Below are 21,614 nucleotides of genomic sequence, written 5' to 3' on the forward strand. Positions count from 1 at the left end.
ACTCTCATAGTCTCCCACTGATCATCACTATCTCCTTTCTCTCTTTGTCTCCCAGTACTCCTGTCTTCATCCATCTCTCGTGCTCCTTCACTGCCACGATCTCCCACCATCGCTGTTTTCTCTATCTTTCTCTGACACTGGCATTATCTCCTCTCTCTTCCGCTGTCACCGTCTCTCTCCTACTCTCTTTCAGCACATAAAAGCATTAACATATTCAGAAGCCAAAATTTTTAGGAAGGCTGAATGAGGATTGAGGCTGCTTATTCCCCACTTATTTGACAAAGTGGTTTAAAGACGAGCATATTCACCTTTTTGTACTCCGTCAGGAATATTTTTCAGTTGACTCCCTTCTTTTTCCTATTACAGAAACATGTGATGTTATATAAAATGAACTTACTTTACTTTTTCGTGTCCGGAAACTACAATTTGTTGCCCAGTATTGGGAAATGTCCAATGCTTCTTCTTTAGCCAGCCATAGATCGTCGAGGGTGCATCTGTGGGGGCAGGCAGGGCATTGTGGAAGATGTTCCATGTCCTGTCGAGTGCCGCAGTCGCATTTGTCGTCATTTTCGTCCATTTGACGAGATTAGATTTCAAAGGAGCCACCCCAGTTCTGATGCGGTTAAGCATTCTCCAGGTTTTCCTATCACCAGAAACGCCGCTTGGTGGGTCCTCTCTTAGTGGATAGTAGATGGGGGGCTCATCTAAGGCGAAACTTAGGAAACGGCGTCTGGATTTGAGTCTGCTGGGGCCACACTCTAAGCCAAATATTGAGTGACAGGCATCAAAGGTTTGTTTTAGCTTCTCGGTATGTTCATGAGCTTTCCTACGTGAGTCAGGGTTTGTGAAACCAGCGGCCCTGTGAAGATTTTCTATGAGTGTTGGTTTCATGCAGCCTGTCACTATCCTGCATGTTTCATTCAAGCTAATATCTAGCTTTTTGCGTGGGCGGATCTGCACCTTCTTACCGGGCAGGCATATTCGGCAGTTGAGAAGCACAAAGCTTGGGCTGAAGTTCTGACCACGGTAGGTTTGGCACCCCAGTAGCTACTGGGTAGCTTTCTTATTAGGGAATTTCGTGCTTCTAATTTTTGCGTGTTTTTTCGCAATGATATTTGTATGTCAATGTTCTGTCCAGCACGACGCCAAGGTAGGTGGGAGTTATCTGTGTGTTCTGGTAGTGTCCCATCCCAGGTAACATTGAGCCTGTACTTTGCCTCCCTCGAGTTCACATGGAATGCACTCACTTGAGTTTTGGAGGGAATGGGTCTTAGAGAATTCTTTTTGTAGTAGGTTGACATTGTAGAAAGGGCGGTTTCTGGTTTCTCCTCGATGGCTTCAATCCTGTTGCCTTGAACTGTTATTGCCAGGTCGTCTGCATATACAAATGTTTTGGGTTTGTCTGGAGTTGGTTGGTCATTTGTATATATGTTGAATAGGATTGGCGCCAACACACTCCCTTAGGCGAGCCCATTTTTCTGATTCCGCCATCGACTCTTTTCCCCTCAAACATTACTAAGAACTGTCTATTTTGGAGCAAGGATTCGATTATCTTGACTAGGTGGTAGTCTTTCAGGGTCGCGTAGGTTTTATGCAGTAGTGTCTGGTGATCTACTGTATCATAGGAGGAAATTAGGTCGACTAGTGCCAGCCCGGTGATTAGTTTATTCTCAAACCCATCATCGATATGTTCTGTCAAAGCCAGAATTTGATTGGTACAGGAGTTTCCAGGTCTAAAACCTGCTTGGTGTCGAATTAGCTTCGAGTCAACGATCTTCTCTATTCTGTTGAGGATCAATCTTTCATAGAGCTTAAATAGGTGGCAGAGAAGGGTTATGGGTCGATAGCTCTTCGGAGACTGTGGGTCCTTCCCAGGTTTAAGGAGAGCCACCACTTTTGACTTCCTCCACAGTTTCGGGATTTGGAAAGTTTCGCGGCACACGTTAAAAAGTCCAAGTTTCCAGTCCCTGGCGCCAAGGCCGAAGTTTTTAATACGTTCCACGCAAATATCATCAAACCCATCGGCTTTCCCATTCTTCATGGTATTTATACCATTGTTCAACTCTCTCATGGTAAATGGTTTCTGGAAGTTGGTGTTTTCCGTTGGCAGTAGGCGTGTGATTTTAGTTTTCTGACGTTTGGAGTTGAACTTGCCGTTTAGAAAGAGTTGGTTGGTCACCTGGTTTGGAGTTATGTTGGCCGGGGCCTTGCTTAGCGTAGGGTCACCATCCAGTTTCTTAATCAAGTTCCAGGCTATTTTGCTACTGTGGGACATATCCATTCTTTCTACGGTTGCTATCCACCTCTTCTCGCGTGCCTCGCTGAGGGCTGATATTAAAGCTGTGCCGCAGATGGTGGTTTAGCCGCTGTATGGGTCTTCCGCGAACAATACTTGATACTTCTCCAGGATGTCCTTTGAGGCATTTTAGACCCAGAGATATAGTGTTGTCTGCAGCCCCTATGAATATAGCGTCTAGATACCTTTCGCAAAGTCTCAACAAAGATAATTATTTGGTGATGGGGTCAGACTGGCTAATTCCTCATCCAGCGCCTGGGAATATTCTGACCACCTAGCCTTTTTAAAGTTGATTCTCCTACGGAAAGGTATTTTGGTTGTTTTGATTGTTGAGCAGACTTGGATTCCAATAGGTGTTGTGTCTTTGGGATTGCATCATATACTCTTTTGCAGCAGGTGTCGTAGATGCTCCGGCTGACGAAGCAAATATCGAGATTGTAACCTCGCTTCCAAATTTTGCTGTTGAAGGAGCAGGGGAGCTTCGGGTCGTGGAGAAGTGAGATGTTATTTGCCTCAGTCCATTGTTCTAGCAGCTGACCATTGACGTCTGACTCGTAGCCCCAGGTGGTGCTGTGGCTGTTAAAGTCGCCCACAACGACGTGTGTCCTTTGGTTGTTGAAACTTTCTGGCGTTGAAATGTGTAAGTTCTGGCCGGGGGGTTTATATACGGAGCATATTGTAAATGAAACACTCTCTATGGCTAACACTTCAGTGTTGTTGGTGGTTGTTTTACTCGTGGAAGAGAGCAGCATCTCAGGTATAAAATGAATTCTGTTGGTCAGTGAAGTTTTGATAGTTTATTGTTTCTACTTCCTCACAATATCATACTTTGAGATATATAAGCAACAAATAAGTACGCACAGTATAACGTGAAAGTAAATTCTCTATTGCTCAATGTTGGAACATACCAGCAGATGTCCCCTGGCCGTAATTGACCAACAGAGGTAAAATGTCTTAAAGTGTATAGGTGAAAAATTAAAATAAAATCGTCTCCCATCCAATACAAGCTCACTTTACACTACTTTACATAAAAATGCACCACATGTTTAGGCTACACCTACAATATACCAAAAAAACTTCTGTGTTCGATCCGGCAGTACAAATAATTCCCTGTGATTATACAATTTTTGTAAGGTGAAGACAAGCCTGTATAGGCGGCAAGTGCTCATTATAAACTGAAAGAGATTCGTAAAGTTTTATTGGTGAAAAAATGGCGACCAAAAACATAGTTTGGTGATGTCAGAATCCTTGCGATGACCTCAGACCACTTGCTACTTGTTCACTACTTCATTTAAAAATTTACGCCTTAGACTGGATAGTACGTGAATGTGTCATGTACATAAGCGTGGTAACTATGAACCTCTGGATATTAGTAGCGGAAATGATATCGAAAAAGTTTTCTGTATTCCATGAGAACGTCATCTTAAGAAAATGTGGTAAGAATTTCGACCGTTTTCCATGAATAGAAATTGTAGATGTGGTAATCCCCATAACTGGTACTTTTGGTACCCAAAAACCATGATTTGTTGTGTGTATCTTGGTAACAAATAATGACTTTCGGAAACGGGAAAGTGGCATTGATAGATCTACGCCCAACAAATTTAAAGTTAAAATATGACCCACTTGCTGTATGTTGAAACAGTAATTGCGTCCCATGCGGGAAAGTGGTTAAAACTGGTTTTTTGCTGTTTTCTGCGTAAGTATGAAAGCTTTGAACTTGTGGATCTCGGTAACGGATAATTTCCAAAGCTGTTTTACAAAGGAAGACCGCACTGCAGTTCCTTCTCTAAATCCTCGCACAAACGAAAAAATGGCTGAAATCGAAATAAGCGTCAAAGGAATAGAAAAGCAACTGGAATCACTCAACAGAGGAAAGTCCACTGGACCTGACGGGATACCAATTCCATTCTACACAGAGTAGGCGAAAGAACTTGCCCCCATTCCAACAGCCGTGTACCGCAGGTCTCTAGAGAAACGGAAGGTTCCAAGTGATTGGAAAAGAGCACAGGTAGTCTCAGTCTTCAAGATGGTTCGTCGAGCAGATGCGCAAAACTATAGACCTATATCTCTGACGTCGATCTGTTGTAGAATTTTAGAACATGTTTTTTGGTCGCGTATCGTGTCGTTTCTGGAAATCCATAATATACTCTGTAGGAATCAACATGGATTCCGGAAACAGCGATCGTGAGAGACCCAACACGCTTTATTTGTTCATGAGACACAGAAAACATTAGATACAGGCTCCTTTGTTGTTGTTGTTGTCTTCAGTCCTGAGACAGGTTGGATGCAGCTCTCCATGCTACTCTATCCTGTGCAAACTTCTTCATCTCCCAGTACTTACTGCAACCTCCACCCTTCTGAATCTGCTTAGTGTATTCATCTCTTGGTCTCCCTCTACGATTTTTACCCTCCACGCCGCCCTCCAATGCTAAATTTGTGATCCCTTGATGCCTCAGAACATGTCCTACTAACCAGTCCTTTCTTCTTGTCAAGTTGTGCCACAAACTCCTCTTCTCTCCAATTCTATTCAATACCTCCTCATTAGTTATGTGATCTACCCATCTAATCTGCAGTATTCTTCTGTAGCACCACATTTCGAAAGCTTCTATTCTCTTCTTGTCTAAACTATTTATCGTCCATGTTTCGCTTCCATACATGGCTACACTCCATACAAATACTTTCAGAAACGACTTCCTGACACTTAAACCTATACTCGATGTTAACAAATTTCTCTTTTTCAGAAACGCTTTCCTTGCCATTGCCAGTCCACATTTTATATCCTCTCTACTTCGACCATCATCAGTTATTTAACTCCCCAAATAGCAAAACTCCTGTACTACTTTAAGTGCCTCATTTCCTAATCTAATTCCCTCAGCATCACCCGACTTAATTCGACTACATTCCATTATCCTCGTATCGCTTTTGTTGATGTTCATCTTATATCCTCCTTTCAAGACACTGTCCATGCTGTGTCTAGACAAGACAGTCTAGACACAAGGGAGGTAGCCGAAAGGGCACGCGTCAACTCAAGCCGTCTTGCGTTAAGTCTGAAACAGGATACGTGATGAAAGCTATAAAGAAAAGAACGGAGCTTCTCGTATACTTACCTTTAATTCTTTGTGGTACATTGCTCTTGATAATACAAGTGAGACTCTCTCCAGATATGGTTAATGGCGCCTTGCTAGGTCGTAGCCATGGACTTAGCTGAAGGCTATTCTAACTGTCTCTCGGCAAATGAGAGAAAGGCTTCGTACGTGTAGTCGCTAGCAATGTCGTCCGTACAACTGCGGCGAGTGCTAGTACGTCTCTCGAGACCTGCCGTGTGGTGGCGCTCGGTCTGATCACTGACAGTGGCGACACGCGGGTCCGACATGTACTAATGGACCGCGGCCGATTTAAGCTACCACCTAGCAAGTGTGGTGTCTGACGGTGACACCACAGTCCATTCCGTTCAAGTGCTCTTCCAAGTCCTTTGCTGTGTCTGACAGAATTACAATGTCATGCGGAGAACCTCAATGTTTTTATTTCTTCTCCATGGACTTGAATACCTACTCCGAATTTTTCTTTTGTTTCCTTTACTGCTTGCCCAATATCCAGGCTCCTAGGTAGATGCTATTTTCCTTGACTTCCGGAAGGCGTTCGATACAGTTCCGCACTTTCAGCTGATAAACAAAGTAAGAGCCTACGGAATATAAGACCACCTGTGTGGCTGGATTGAAGAGTTTTTAGAAAACAGAACACAGCATGTTGTTCCCAACGGAGAGACATCTACAGACGTTAAAGTAACCTCTGGCATGCCACAGGGGAGTGTTATGGGACCATTGCTTTCAAAATATATGTAAATGACCTAGTAGATAGTGTCGGAAGTGCCATGCTGATTTTCGCGGATGATGCTGTAGTATACAGAGAAGCTTGCATGGGGGCTTAATTATTTTAAATGAAAATATATCTTAGTCGCTGTGTGTCCGGTTACGAAGTCTCGTAACCGGTTGGCCCTGAGTAGTATTAGTACGCAATCTGACCGCATAGAATAACAACACAGAATGAAAGGATATATCCGTTAACACAAATGATTAATTAAGTCCCCAGCAACTATAAAAGCTACGAAACAACAAAGCACAAGTGTAACTGTTCTGTGTGTGGAAGTGTGATTCTACGTACACATGTGGCACGGTTCTTCCTCAATACGACAAGATATTTTAAACACCATTTACAATGAAGTAATTAAAAAGAACCACAAATACTATAATTGCACATAGAAACCAGAATTACAGTGTAATACATGAACACAAGCCAGATGCTTTGTTGACTGAACTTGTGACCAAGAGGCAGTGTTATTTAGGAAATTTGAAATAAATATACTGGCGAAATTTGAAATAAATATATTGCCGAAAAATTCGCTGTGATCATTACAACATCCCCAATCGAACAGCATCTGCTGTCTTGCCCATCAGAACAACTGCACACGACATGCCCTCAACTGGTACTGCTATCGACACCCTCTCAACAAGCACTGTTCACGGCAACCTCAGAACTACTACTGCCCACGGCAACTTCTGAACTACCACTGCCAGTGGAGGCGGCTGAATAATACTCTTTGGCGCAATCTCTGGCGCTGTGACTCAGTGTAGCCACCTTTCATGTGCCGCTCCTCCACAAGCTAGAATTTGATGGTATTTTTTCCAGCATTGGTGGTGAAAATACCACCAAATTCGTTAAAAAAATACAGACAAAAATAAAAGATAATATTAATAAGTAGATATCACATAACTGAATAAATTTTGGCTTTGCACTGACCCTTCAATAACCTAATATATAAAATACAGTAAGGAATACAAATGCTTGCATACATGTGATTTTACATAATATTTGATGGTATTTTTTCCAGCATTGGTGGTGAAAATACCACCAAATTCGTTAAAAAAATACAGACAAAAATAAAAGATAATATTAATAAGTAGATATCACATAACTGAATAAATTTTGGCTTTGCACTGACCCTTCAATAACCTAATATATAAAATACAGAAAGGAATACAAATGCTTGCATACATGTGATTTTACATAATATTTGATGGTATTTTTTCCAGCATTGGTGGTGAAAATACCACCAAATTCGTTAAAAAAATACAGACAAAAATAAAAGATAATATTAATAAGTAGATATCACATAACTGAATAAATTTTGGCTTTGCACTGACCCTTCAATAACCTAATATATAAAATACAGTAAGGAATACAAATGCTTGCATACATGTGATTTTACATAATATTTGATGGTATTTTTTCCAGCATTGGTGGTGAAAATACCACCAAATTCGTTGAAAAAATACAGACAAAAATAAAAGATAATATTAATAAGTAAATATCACATAACTGAATAAATTTTGGCTTTGCACTGACCCTTCAATAACCTAATATATAAAATACAGTAAGGAATACAAATGCTTGCATACATGTGATTTTACATAATAGTTTACACAAGTATCATGCGGTTAAACAATTCAATCAAGAGCGTCAGCAATGACGAATAGGTGCAGGTAAGAGTCTCATAACATTTCATAAACAGTTAAAACACAAAAAAATCAGTTTATACAAATATTCACATAAAATCTTTTCACTAGTTCAATAAACAGGTAACACTCCTCAGAGTAGTTGACAGTTCCAACAGTAGCACCCAGCAATGTTGAGCAATTGCAGGTAACAGTCCATAATATTCACTATCACTAAATGGACAGTTCATCAGAGTTCATCAGCAGAAATTAAACATTTTCAAGTGACACCCATCACTGATGATAGGCGCAAGCACAAACAACAGTTTGAATGCACATATAATTGCTTTTACAAAATCATTATCAATGCTCTCACACTAAACATACAAATTATAACAAACACACATATGATATCAGATAATTGTCATATTAACTATTGCAATACGCAAATAACAGTAAACCTATAATATTTATGGGTGTCAGTGCAAGCCCCCACAAACAAGTAAAATAATATTTTGGAGGTAGGTCGGTACCAATTATTTGGGATTGTGAAAGGAAAACACACAAAACACACTCACTCATCTTTATAATTGAATAGTGTTAACTGTGTAGATGCAATTCTGTCAAAAATTTCATGTTCAACATACGTGTCAAGTAGTAGTGGCAGCAGTGTATAACAGTCAATAATAGTTAGTCAAGGTCATAGTCTTCATTTCAAGACCAATGTTTGCCAAGCCAAATCAAATGTACGGTTGCTGAACAACTGTCAGTGTGCCGAGATATGCAAATACCTCCTCTCTCAAAAAAAAAAAAAAAAAAAAAAAAAGAAATATATATACACTCCTGGAAATTGAAATAAGAACACCGTGAATTCATTGTCCCAGGAAGGGGAAACTTTATTGACACATTCCTGGGGTCAGATACATCACATGATCACACTGACAGAACCACAGGCACATAGACACAGGCAACAGAGCATGCACAATGTCGGCACTAGTACAGTGTATATCCACCTTTCGCAGCAATGCACGCTGCTATTCTCCCATGGAGACGATCGTAGAGATGCTGGATGTAGTCCTGTGGAACGGCTTGCCATGCCATTTCCACCTGGCGCCTCAGTTGGACCAGCGTTCGTGCTGGACGTGCAGACCGCGTGAGACGACGCTTCATCCAGTCCCAAACATGCTCAATGGGGGACAGATCCGGAGATCTTGCTGGCCAGGGTAGTTGCCTTACACCTTCTAGAGCACGTTGGGTAGCACGGGATATATGCGGACGTGCATTGTCCTGTTGGAACAGCAAGTTCCCTTGCTGGTCTAGGAATGGTAGAACGATGGGTTCGATGACGGTTTGGATGTACCGTGCACTATTCAGTGTCCCCTCGACGATCACCAGTGGTGTACGGCCAGTGTAGGAGATCGCTCCCCACACCATGATGCCGGGTGTTGGCCCTGTGTGCCTCGGTCGTATGCAGTCCTGATTGTGGCGCTCACCTGCACGGCGCCAAACACGCATACGACCATCATTGGCACCAAGGCAGAAGCGACTCTCATCGCTGAAGACGACACGTCTCCATTCGTCCCTCCATTCACGCCTGTCGCGACACCACTGGAGGCGGGCTGCACGATGTTGAGGCGTGAGCGGAAGACGGCCTAACGGTGTGCGGGACCGTAGCCCAGCTTCATGGAGACGGTTGCGAATGGTCCTCGCCGATACCCCAGGAGCAACAGTGTCCCTAATTTGCTGGGAATTGGCGGTGCGGTCCCCTACGGCACTGCGTAGGATCCTACGGTCTTGGCGTGCATCCGTGCGTCGCTGCGGTCCGGTCCCAGGTCGACGGGCACGTGCACCTTCCGCCGACCACTGGCGACAACATCGATGTACTGTGGAGACCTCACGCCCCACGTGTTGAGCAATTCGGCGGTACGTCCACCCGGCCTCCCGCATGCCCACTATACGCCCTCGCTCAAAGTCCGTCAACTGCACATACGGTTCGCGTCCACGCTGTCGCGGCATGCTACCAGTGTTAAAGACTGCGATGGAGCTCCGTATGCCACGGCAAACTGGCTGACACTGACGGCGGCGGTGCACAAATGCTGCGCAGCTAGCGCCATTCGACGGCCAACACCGCGGTTCCTGTTGTGTCCGCTGTGCCGTGCGTGTGATCATTGCTTGTACAGCCCTCTCGCAGTGTCCGGAGCAAGTATGGTGGGTCTGACACACCGGTGTCAATGTGTTCTTTTTTCCATTTCCCGGAGTGTGTATATATTATTGATTTAACAAAGTGGTTGTGTAGACAATCTTCCTTCCACTGGAGTGTTCTAGTCTGCCATCTTCATCCTCGTTGTTCCATATAAACCAACAAAAAAGAATATGCTCCTGACTTACTTTTCCTAATGTCCACCAAAACTCCAAAAATCATCAGCATCACTTAATCTCAATACTTCAATAATACCTCTTACGTCGATACAGATAAACCTTATCATCAATATCATTTACCTTACCTCTTGTCCACCAAGACTCCAATAATCATCAACTTCACACAATTTCAGTATCTCAATAATACCTCTTCAATACGTCGATACATACAAATCTTATCGCCAATATCATTTCACTTCCATAACAACTCTTTCCTCTAGTCATTCTCCTCGAATAAGTACAGATAAAATCCTAATGCAAACTTCAATTCATCATGCCATACAATCCGAAGACACAATGTCCACACACAACCTCTGTGTAATCCATCTGACCCAAATCTTCTACTCATTATGAATTATAAAATAGTTTGGTTACCTTGTCCATCATTGAATAAAAGAAATGCATACATGACCTCTAACAGCCTTAAGTTTGAATAACTCTCAGTAAGTAAGTATGAGTACGGAGTGTGAACGATCGTAATATTTCACAGTGTGTACACCACTTTAAGAATCATGGCAAAACAGAAGCAAACATGTGGAGTATTTCTTGCGTCAAGTGTCACTTGCTATTTCAATTGCTCACGAAGAATGCAGTGTAATAACTGTCAATGGTCTAAACCTAGTGTTTGTATGTCATGTCGTTAGCTTCCTTCCTATTAGCATAAATTTATACAGCTTCCATAAAACCTCCAGCTTATGTGACTTCAATGAAGTTTCTTGTACCAATGTCGTTCGTAGCATTATAGCAGTTCATTTTCTTATCTTAAAATATAAGGCACTGAGCGTAAGCAAAACATGCAATAGCGAGTAAATATACCAGTAGAGAACAGAATGTCAACAAGTGGATGCAGCACAATCCCTACAACGAGGCTCTGCCAAGCAAACAATCTATAATTAATACCACAGTGTAACCTAAACTCTATGTTCGTACACAGTATATCAGCATTTCTATATACCAAATTAAAGAGTAGTTATGACAACAAAACAGAAATGTGTAAATATGCAATCCATACGCAAAGCAAAAATATATATCTTACATAATAAACAGATCATTAGCATCATGTCAGCATAAGCAAATAAATGTTCATATCTAATATTAATAAGTAAACATGAAGGCGCAAGCAGATAAATCACAAAGTATAACCTACATACATAACCATATCAGCACAGGTGACAATTGTAATTTAAATAAATAAGCACAGCAGGCACATAATAAAAAATATGACATCAGTGAAAAAGCATAGCAGCCAAGCGATGCATAATATACACAAGTAACAACCCTGTTCATTGATAAAACTTTGTCAAAATCAGCAAATGTACGCTAGCACGTCGCTTCACAAGTAAATTCATAGAACATAAAATTTAGCACAAAGTATAAATCACGTAATCGCGAGCAGCAAATTACGTATAAAGTTTATACCTAAGTATAAATATGTTACCTGAAAAATAAACTCAATTAATAGTTACCTTTTTAGTTTATTATTTTCTTCTTCGAAATTACATTCTTCCTGAAATTTTCTCGATAGCAAGTCCTCTTAAGGTCAGACACACACAGAATTTACCTAAAGTTCTTAAATATTTTGTACAACTGTATCCTGAAAAATACTGAACGTTAATAACATAATTAATCAATTCACTATAGCTTTATACTGAATTTAATCAGAGAAATTAGACTGTGTATTTGTTTACGGCTGTCATTGCATTCGCACTGAGCGCTCGATCAGCTGCAGGTACGCGTTTAGATTAGATTAGATTAATACGTGTTCCATAGATCATGAATACGACATTTCCTAATGATGTGGAACGTGTCAGGAAGTAATTGTTTGCGGTCAACGACTGCCTTGTGGGGCGCGCAGACTTGACTGTTGCTTTGAGTATGTGCCGCCGCCAGAACACGGCGCGGTATCCTTGTATTCTCTGCATGTTTACGTATAACTGTTAGTTTCTCAAAAGTATATCATTCCACAAAATTTTTAACTTTCGATATATGATGTATTCCCTTAGAGCGTCGAAATTTAAGAGTTTCTACTTCGACAGTGTTATCATGAATAATTTTGCGAACTCTATATGGACCGTTATAAAGCAGAAAAAATTTGCGACACAAGCCTTTTCCTTTGTGAGACAAACGGTGAGACTTAATTAACACCTTTTGATCAACTAACAAGGTTTTTAAACGACCAGGACGTTTAGCTGATTTCTCTCTTCTAGCAGCCGCAGATGCAATATTTTGTAGAGCCAGATTGACAACTTCAGAATGCCGCAGTTTCCGTGGAGGAGGAAAAGGAACGATTTCAGAAATGCGATTTGTCGGTGCCTTATTTTTTAATATCAATATAGGCGGTAAAGAAGTTGAACCATTAGGGAGTTCATTCAGAATGTTTTGAAAAATACGATGATACTGATCCCACGTTCTGTGATTCTGATGACAATAAAGTCGACACAATTTATTGATTTCCTTCATCCATCTCTCTGAAGCGTTAGATTGAGGGTGAAAAAGTGAAATGAAAATTGGTTTAATCTTACGGCGCCGTAGAGTATGAAGCCAAATTTTAGTGCGAAACTGTGATCCATTATCTGATTTTACCTTATCAACATGACCCACTTCTTTAAGAAAATGTTTGATGAAAGCATTAGATACTGAACGAGCTGTTGCTTTGCGGAAAGGTGTAAAACACACATATTTTGATGTCAATTCCACTGCTACCAAAATGAACGCAAAACCATTAGTAGAACGAACCACTGGACCGAACAAATCGACTGCAGCCATGTCCTTTAATTTCGCTGGAATGATAGGAAACAACGGTGCTCTGTGAGAAATAGTTGGCGGCTTAGCCTTTTGACATAATTTGAATTTGGAAAGAACAGATCGAATACGTTTTTCCATATTACTGAAGTAGCAATTTTCTCGTAATTTATGAAAGCATTTTCTGGGACCAAAGTGTGCATAACTGAAATGTGTATACCAAATCAATTTATTAACCCACTCATCAGGAATGCAAACTAACCAAACAGGGTTGTCGACCGATTTTCGTTTAAAAACAATATCATTGCGAAATAAATAATACTGTCTAATCACTACGCTTTCCTGTCTCCTCCACTTCTCCTCAATGTCCTTCCAGATTGTATCCTTGTTTTGCTCCTTAGCGATGTCCTGGAGCGAAGACGAAATAAAATTTAAAAACGCAACACCTTGAATATACATTAAACAATAATTGTTTTCTTTGCAGGCCTCCTCAGCACTTTGTTTCAAACCCAAAGGTGCACGTGATAAAGCATCCGCAATAATATTTGAAGAACCCTGTATGTAAACAATACTAAAATCAAATTCCTGTAGATACAGCGCCAATCGTGACAATCTTCCATGTGTTAATTTTGTTGACATAAGAAATTCCAGAGCTCGGTGATCGGTGTAAACCTTAGTATGTCTGCCATACAAAAATATGCGAAATTTGTGAAAGCCCAAACAGCCAAGGCTTCAAGTTCCATAATCGATTAATTCTTTTCTGATTTAGAGAGAACACGACTTCGAAAAGCAATAGTTTTCTGTACTACAACGCTATTTTCTTCTATCTCTTGAAATAAGTGTGCACCTAGGCCTTTGTATGATGAGTCCGTCACCAAACAAAAATCTTTAGATAAATCCGGATGTGAAAGACGTGGAGCAGCAACTACAGCATCACGAAGTTGTTCAAATTCTGCTTGAGCTTCCTCATCCCAACACGAATTAGAATTCTTTCCAGATAGTTCACATAAACGAGGTGTGGCCAAATTGTCCAATCTAACAAAGCGTCTAAGAAAATTACAGACACCAAGGAAACTACGAACATCACGTTTTGTGGTAGGAACAGCTTAATTACGAGTAGCGTCTAGTTTCTCTGGATCAGGAAGAATACCTTCTGTAGAAATAATATGACTAAGAAATCTCACCTCAGAACGACCAAATTCAGATTTTTCAAAGTTCACTGTAATGCCAACTCTTGCAAAAATACGTAATAATGACTCCAACATTTTGTTATGCTCACTCCAAGAACGTTTAGCAATAAGAATGTCGTCAACATATGAAGTAATACTGTCACGAAGATAAACAGGTAAAATTTAGTTTAAACCACGAATGAATGCTGCTGAAGATACAGTAAGTCCAAACGGTAATTTCCGAAATTGCTAACAGTTACCAAAGGCTAAAAAGGCAGTGTATTTTATACAATCAGGGTGGAGTTCTATTTGCCAAAAACTTGCGCGCATATCAATCGTGGATAAAACTTTAATTCCATGGAAATGTTGAAGAAGTTCATCTAAATTTTGTGGACAGTCAATTTCAGGAATGATGATACTGTTTATCTATCTGGAATCCAGAACCAAACGAATTGACCCATCCTTTTTAAGAACGACATGTAATGGGCTGGTATATGGACTGACTGCTGGCTCAATAATGCCTTGATCTAACACGCATTGAAGCTCACTCTTAACCTTGTCTCTATAAGCCAAAGGAATAGCGTACGTTTTTCCTCGAAATGGTGTGTGTTCTTTTACTTTAAACAAATATTGTAAGCCTTGTATAGTTCCTGTGTGATGACTAAATACTTCAGCATGTGAAGTCAAAATTTGGTGCAGTTCTTCTCTTGCAACGTTCATTAAGTAATTCTTAGCTATTTATTATATCATCCATCGCGTCTCTGTATCTACTGTCGTTGTCATGAATGAACACATTGTCGTCATAACGCTCAGCGAAAACATCAGAAGTAAGAAACCTTAAACATTTTGTGTCTGATTCAGATTTCCTTACACACTCAAAAAATTTCAAACATCTCGGCATTCCGGCAACAGTCAAGTTCACACTTCCTTCCTTGAGGTTTAAAATTGCCTTATGTGTGTTAAGAAACTCCATACCTAATTTAATTTGTGTACTGAGTAATGGAACAACAATAAAATTAGCAGAAAATTCATATCCTTGACAAATGAAATTTAAGTTGGTCTGTTGTTTGACTTCCACACTTTTTCCAAAAATAGCTCCTCGAATTGCAGTTTTAGAAACAGGTAACACAGGACAAGCAATAGTTCTTACATATATACGAAAAACTGATTCACTAATAACATTCAATGGGCTCCCTGAATCTAAAACCGCAGTGAACTTATTCTTACCCACACATACTTCAATAACAGGATGTAAAAATGCTTCTACATTATTTTCCTTTTCGTCTAGAAAAATGTCTCTCATGTCTTCCAGGCGTACGTAGTGTAAAGTCATAGTGTCATTGCTTTATGAACCGTCTATATTCTGGCCAGAAGCCGAAGCTACAAGTCATTGTCGATTGTTTGGGTCACGTCTTTGATTATTCGCCTCATTTCGCGGATCAATTTGTCTCTCTGAATTTCTGTCACGCGGAGGATGCCAATTAGGTCCCTCCTGTCTGTAACATGTAAATTCTTGATTGTGTCTGTTATTAAAATTTCTGTTTTCCTGACTATCTGAATAACTACTTCTTGTGTAATTTCGACTGTCACTTCTGAAATTACTATTAGATCTACTACTCTGGTTATTTCTGTAGTAAGAATTTCTATTATTGTATGAATTATTTCTGTCTTGATGATACCGATTACTGTTCCCGTATGATTGATTATTCCGGTAGGAAATTTCGCTATTATAATTGTCTGTGTAATTTCTGTTAGAACGTCTGTTATTGTCATAAGGCTGGTATCTATTGTCCTGTCTGTTTCGTCTGTCATTCTCAAAATTACCCATATAACGTCTGTTACGATCATTATCCCTTCTGTCTGAAAATCTATTGTGAGTACCGTTACTGAAAAAATTACAAGAAGTCCCGTCGTCGTTGTCATACTCAAGTTCTTGTAGCAAAGTCTTAAAAGTCTCAATGTCGTCTTTACATCTTCCGGCTAAAGCAATTTGTCTTATGGATTGTGGCAGCTTAGTTAAACAAATGCGAATTAATTCAGTCGGGCTATAAGGGTTGGAAAGAAACTGATTCTTTCGAATCATGTCTTCAAAGTACGCTGCTGGCGTGCGGAACTCAGACTGTTTAAAATTACGCTGCATAATAAGACTATGTTTGACTCTGTCTTGCCTGTTTTCGGACCAATATGCCGATAGAAATGCACGATAAAAATCATTTAAATTATTGTAGTCTCTAATAAGTACGCGCATCCGAGTCACCGGTTCGTTTTCTAAATATCCACATATAAATTCCAGTTTGTGACTCAGTGGCCAATTTGGTGGAAGTGCGTACATAAATTGATCTAACCATGAACATGGATGTATGTCATTCTTAGAATTGCGAAAGATCTCAAATTTCAGAACAGTTAAAAAGTCTTCATAGTCAAAGTTTTCGCCTCGTGGCGATAAAGACCTGCCGTGTCTGACCCAGTCCGAATGTCGATTATTGTCAAGTTCGCGCGCATGGCGCTCTCTTGTTGCATCTCGTAAATGAAATAAATTATGGTCTTCAAAACCTGCTGCTATCTGTGATTCTAAATTTCTTCTACTCTCTTTTCCTACGATTTCGCTTTCAATTTGTTTGACTTGCTTTCGTAACGCCTGAAATTCCCTTTTATCGCGTTCATTAAATTTTCCCTGATTTTCAACATGTTTATTTATGTTCTGGTACTCTTCTGTTTCTGCAAATTGCAATGGAGCTGTATCATCTGAATCTCTGTCCCCATTTAAACTAAGACTTGTCAATTTATCAGAAATCTCCTCAACTCTTTCCGATAAGTCACCTATTTGTTTTTTCTGTTTATTTACGTCTTCCGTAAGTGTCGTGACTCGGGTTTCGGTATTGACACATTTAGTTGTTAACTGTTCATACTGTTGTGTTAGGTTATTTATTCTGTCAATTGGTATGGATTCCTCGATTCTTTCAAATATTTCTTCCTTATCGAGTGCACGTTGTAAATTTAACTCTGAAAAATTTTGTGCTATCACGCGATCTCTTTCTTCCTGTCCTCTATCCTTCCTTTTGTCTAATTTCTATTGAAATTAATCTATTATTGTGAGCATTCGAAATTGGTTGTACTTCTTCTCTAACTTCTTTCTTTAATTCATCTTTCATGTTTTTTAAACATGTCCCTATTCGTGAGTCTAACAGCGTTTAAATTGTTTCCATCTCTGTTTTAATTGATCCTATTTGTGAGTCTAACCGTGTTGCCACTGTTTTTAATTCAGATCCTAACTGTGATCCCAGTGATTCTAACCGCGTTTCCATTGTTCGCATATCTGTTTTAACTGTTCCTATTTGTGATCCCATTGTTTCTAATTCAGATCCCAAATTTAATATTGTACTCATCAACTGCTCCATATTGACCGGTTCGCAATTCTTTCCACCTCTAACATTTCCCGCAAAACCAACTTCCTTCGTCATAGCTGTAAAGCTATCTGTGTTCGATACTGTTCCAGAATCTTCTGTCGTTAATCTCATATTCTGAAAATTTTTTGATTGTGAAAAATTTTTAACTGGTTCCGGACTATTTTCCTGACTTATTAAATTGTTTTCTACTTCGTTATTCATCATACTGTTCTCCTGTGTTGGCGAGTTCACCATGTTAACAATTTCGTCATTCTGACTATCCATCATTCTTGTCTTTTTCATCGATCGCGTAATCATTTACAAAACATACAAAACTCGTCACTATACGAAAATTACTCACAATATGACACTTTATCACCAACAATACCATTCACACGAAATGCTTCCCGACAAATACGATTAACTAACAACTGAAATCTTCATAATTGCACAAAATTGTCAAACCCGTATACAAGACATCAAAAATTAAATTGTGCAAAAATACCGTTAGAAGATTGACAAGACAACTATCAATGTTCAATCACCAAATCTACACATGCAATATAGATTACAATTACTAAACTAAATTTACTACAACAATCCTACTGTCTGCTATTTTTACTATGAAAAGAATTCCAAGGGACGATCCTGGCAGTGCTCGCCACGTGCATGGGGGCTTAGTTATTTTAAATGAAAATATATTGTAGTCGCTGTGTGTCCGGTTACGAAGTCTCGTAACCGGTTGGCCCTGAGTAGTATTAGTACGCAATCTGACTGCATAGAATAACAACACAGAATGAAAGGAAATTTCCGTTAACACAAGTGATTAATTAAGTCCCCAGCAACTATAAAAGCTACGAAACAACAAAGCACAAGTGTAACTGTTCTGTGTGGGAAGTGTGATTCAACGTACACATGTGGCACGGTTCTTCCTCAATACGACAAGATATTTTAAACACTATTTACAATGAAGTAATTAAAAAGAACCACAAATACTATAATTGCACATAGAAACCGTAATTACAGTCTAATACATGAATACAAGCCAGATGCTTTGTTGACTGAACCTGTGACCAAGAGGCATTGTTATTTCGGTAATTTGAAATAAAAAATTTTTGTTAGCTTCATATATATTGGCGAAAAATACACTGTGATCATTACAACATCCCCAACCGAACAGCATCTGCTGTCTTGCCCAACAGAACAACTGCACACGACATGCCCTCAACTAGTACTGCTATCGACATCCCCTCAACAGGCACTGCCCACGGCAACCTCAGAACTACTACTGCCCTCGACATTCTCTGAACAACTACTGCCAGTGGAGGCGGCTGAATAATACTCTTTGGCGCAATCTCTGGCGCTGTGACTCAGTGTAGCCACCTTTCAAGCTGCAGCATTAGAAAATTGCAGCGAAATGCAGGAAGCTCTGCAGCGGATAGGCACTTGGTGCAGGGAGTGGCGACTGACCCTTAACATAGACAAATGTAATGTATTGCGAATACATAGAAAGAAGGATCCTTTATTGTATGATTATATGATAGTGGAACAAACACTGGTAGCAGTTACTTCTGTAAAACATCTGGGAGTATGCATGCGGAGCTATTTGAAATGGAATGATCATATAAGATTAATTGTTGGTAAGGCGGGTACCAGGTTGAGATTCATTGGGAGAGTCCTTAGAAAATGTAGTCCATCAACAAAGGAGGTGGCTTACAAAACACTCGTTCGACCTATACTTGGGTATTGCTCATCGGTGTGGGATCCGCACCAGGTCCGGTTGACGGAGGAGATAGAGAAGATCCAAAGAAGAGCGGCTCGTTTCGTCACAGGGTTATTTGGTAAGCGTGATAGCGTTACGGAGATGTTTAGCAAACTCAGGTGGCAGACTCTTCATCGCGGTGTAACTTGCTGTCCAGGTTCCGAGAGGGTGCGTTTCTGCATGAGGTAATGAATATATTGCTTCCCCCTACTTATACCTCCCGAGGAGATCACGCGACTGGAACAGAAAATGGAGGTAATGAGAGTGACACGTAAAGTGCCCTCCGCCACACACCGTTGGGTGGTTTGCGAAATGTATATGTAGATGTCATTATATCGAAAAAAGTTGCGAAGTTCGCCTGGAATATCATCTCAAGAAAATATGGTAACATTTTCGACGACTTGTAATAAATAGAATTTATAGATGTGGCCATACCCACAGTTTGCAATTTTCATACACAAATATCATAGTTGGTTGGATTTTTCTCAGGAACCACGCATGAACAAGTGTTGATTTGATAAGCTGCCTATGGTCTAACCTACACAACATCTAATGCAAAATAAGCAACTGATGTGGCCAATTTGCCTGGGTCGGAGGAAGTGCGTAATGTTTAAATTTTTATCCTGTACTGTAGGATTGGTGCATTAGACCCGCTCTTCCGATACGTATACAAATTAATGATAGGCCAAGGCGTATCTAAAAGTCTTGAACCCTTATTCTGTAATCAACAGAGCCCAAATCATTTTAATTGCTACAAGGCTAACACACTACTTTGTTATCGAAAACATCATCCTAAAAATTTCGGAAAATCGATCTCTTATGTACATATAGACAAGGCATCTAACGACAGAAATACATAAGTAAACGTCGAACATGGGATTTTAGGATGAAGGATCCTTTTACGTTCACATAGGAAATGACACGCGCCCGCCACTAGCAAGCAGCGGTCATTGCGCAGCGTACTGCACACCCCATCCCCTCCGGCCGCTCATCGGAAGTCTTTATGCCAGGTTTTACGGTACGCAGCCACACTGGTGCTCTCTCAGCTGTGGCATAGCTAATGCCGCTCACATGTGGCCGGCCATCCGATGCTCGGCGCACGTCAGTCGTAAATAGCGCTGCTGAACGGCGGGTCGATAGCCGAGAGAGGGACAGGATGTCAACCACGGTGACAGTCACACGTGAAGAGTGGCACGCGAAAGTGTCCGCCACAGGCTGTACAGCATATGTAATAAGAGGAAAATTAAAGAGAAATACTGCCCCCCAACGAGATACTGCAGTTTCTTGGGTGATGTGTCGATAGTGGCAAGTGGAATTTGATTGTTGGGTTCACATCTGTGACGGTACGTCACATAAATATTGACATTTTTATTGGTTGTAAACAGTGAACAATATTGAGAAGTGTTAAGGGTGAATTAAAAATTATTTGTAAACACTTAAATATTTTATGAACGTAATTAGTATAAAAGATACAGTTAATGTTCTTGAAACAACAAATATGCAGCGATAATTTAAAAGTAGCATCTTTATTTAAAACATGTCTATGAAAATAAAAAAAGGGTCGTAAAGAGACGCGATTGCAAGGCCGAGGAGGAAGGACGTACTTTATGGAACTCACACTGTTTTTTTCGCTATACGGAAGGCAGCCATTGAGCGGCTACACATATTTCGTGTAAGTTATTCGGTATTCTGCTAAATTAAACTAATTATTGTTATCAAAAAATGAATTTCTTTGTAATAATTGTCACCTCTAATGGTTTCAGCGGCTAACTATTTTTAATAAGCATTTATTCAGTAATTTGCGCTGCGGGAAGCTCATCTTCCGATGCAGCCTCTGGTCGGCCATTACACGCCGAAGTATTAATTTATTCTTCAAAGTGTTAAAAGTAACTGTAAATGCGAGAGATTTCGTAGTAAGAACCTTTTTAAATTGCAACAGGCTATTTACGTTGAAGTTTATTTTTTAAATTATACAGATTCCATGAGTTCAGTAAGTTTTATCTCGGCCGCTCCACGGCAACAATCGAAATTCTCTCGAGCCTTGCTTTGCAATCAATTAATAGAAATTAACAGAATTATATTCAATTCAGTTAACGGCAACTGTATTTTAGTCATCACGTTCAAAATCTAAAGCTGGTACATGAATAACAGCGGACCTTTGAGAACCCGTTCATATTTACTTATGCACGTAAGTGGCTCTGAGCACTATGGGACTCAACTGCTGTGGTCATTAGTCCCCTACAACTTAGAACTACTTAAACCTAACTAACCTAAGGACATCACACACATCCATGCCCGAGGCAGGATTCGAACCTGCGACCGTAGCAGTCGCACGGTTCCGGACTGCGC

This window comes from Schistocerca nitens, chromosome 4 (genome assembly GCF_023898315.1).
Source record: "Schistocerca nitens isolate TAMUIC-IGC-003100 chromosome 4, iqSchNite1.1, whole genome shotgun sequence".
Lineage (NCBI taxonomy): Eukaryota > Metazoa > Arthropoda > Insecta > Orthoptera > Acrididae > Schistocerca > Schistocerca nitens.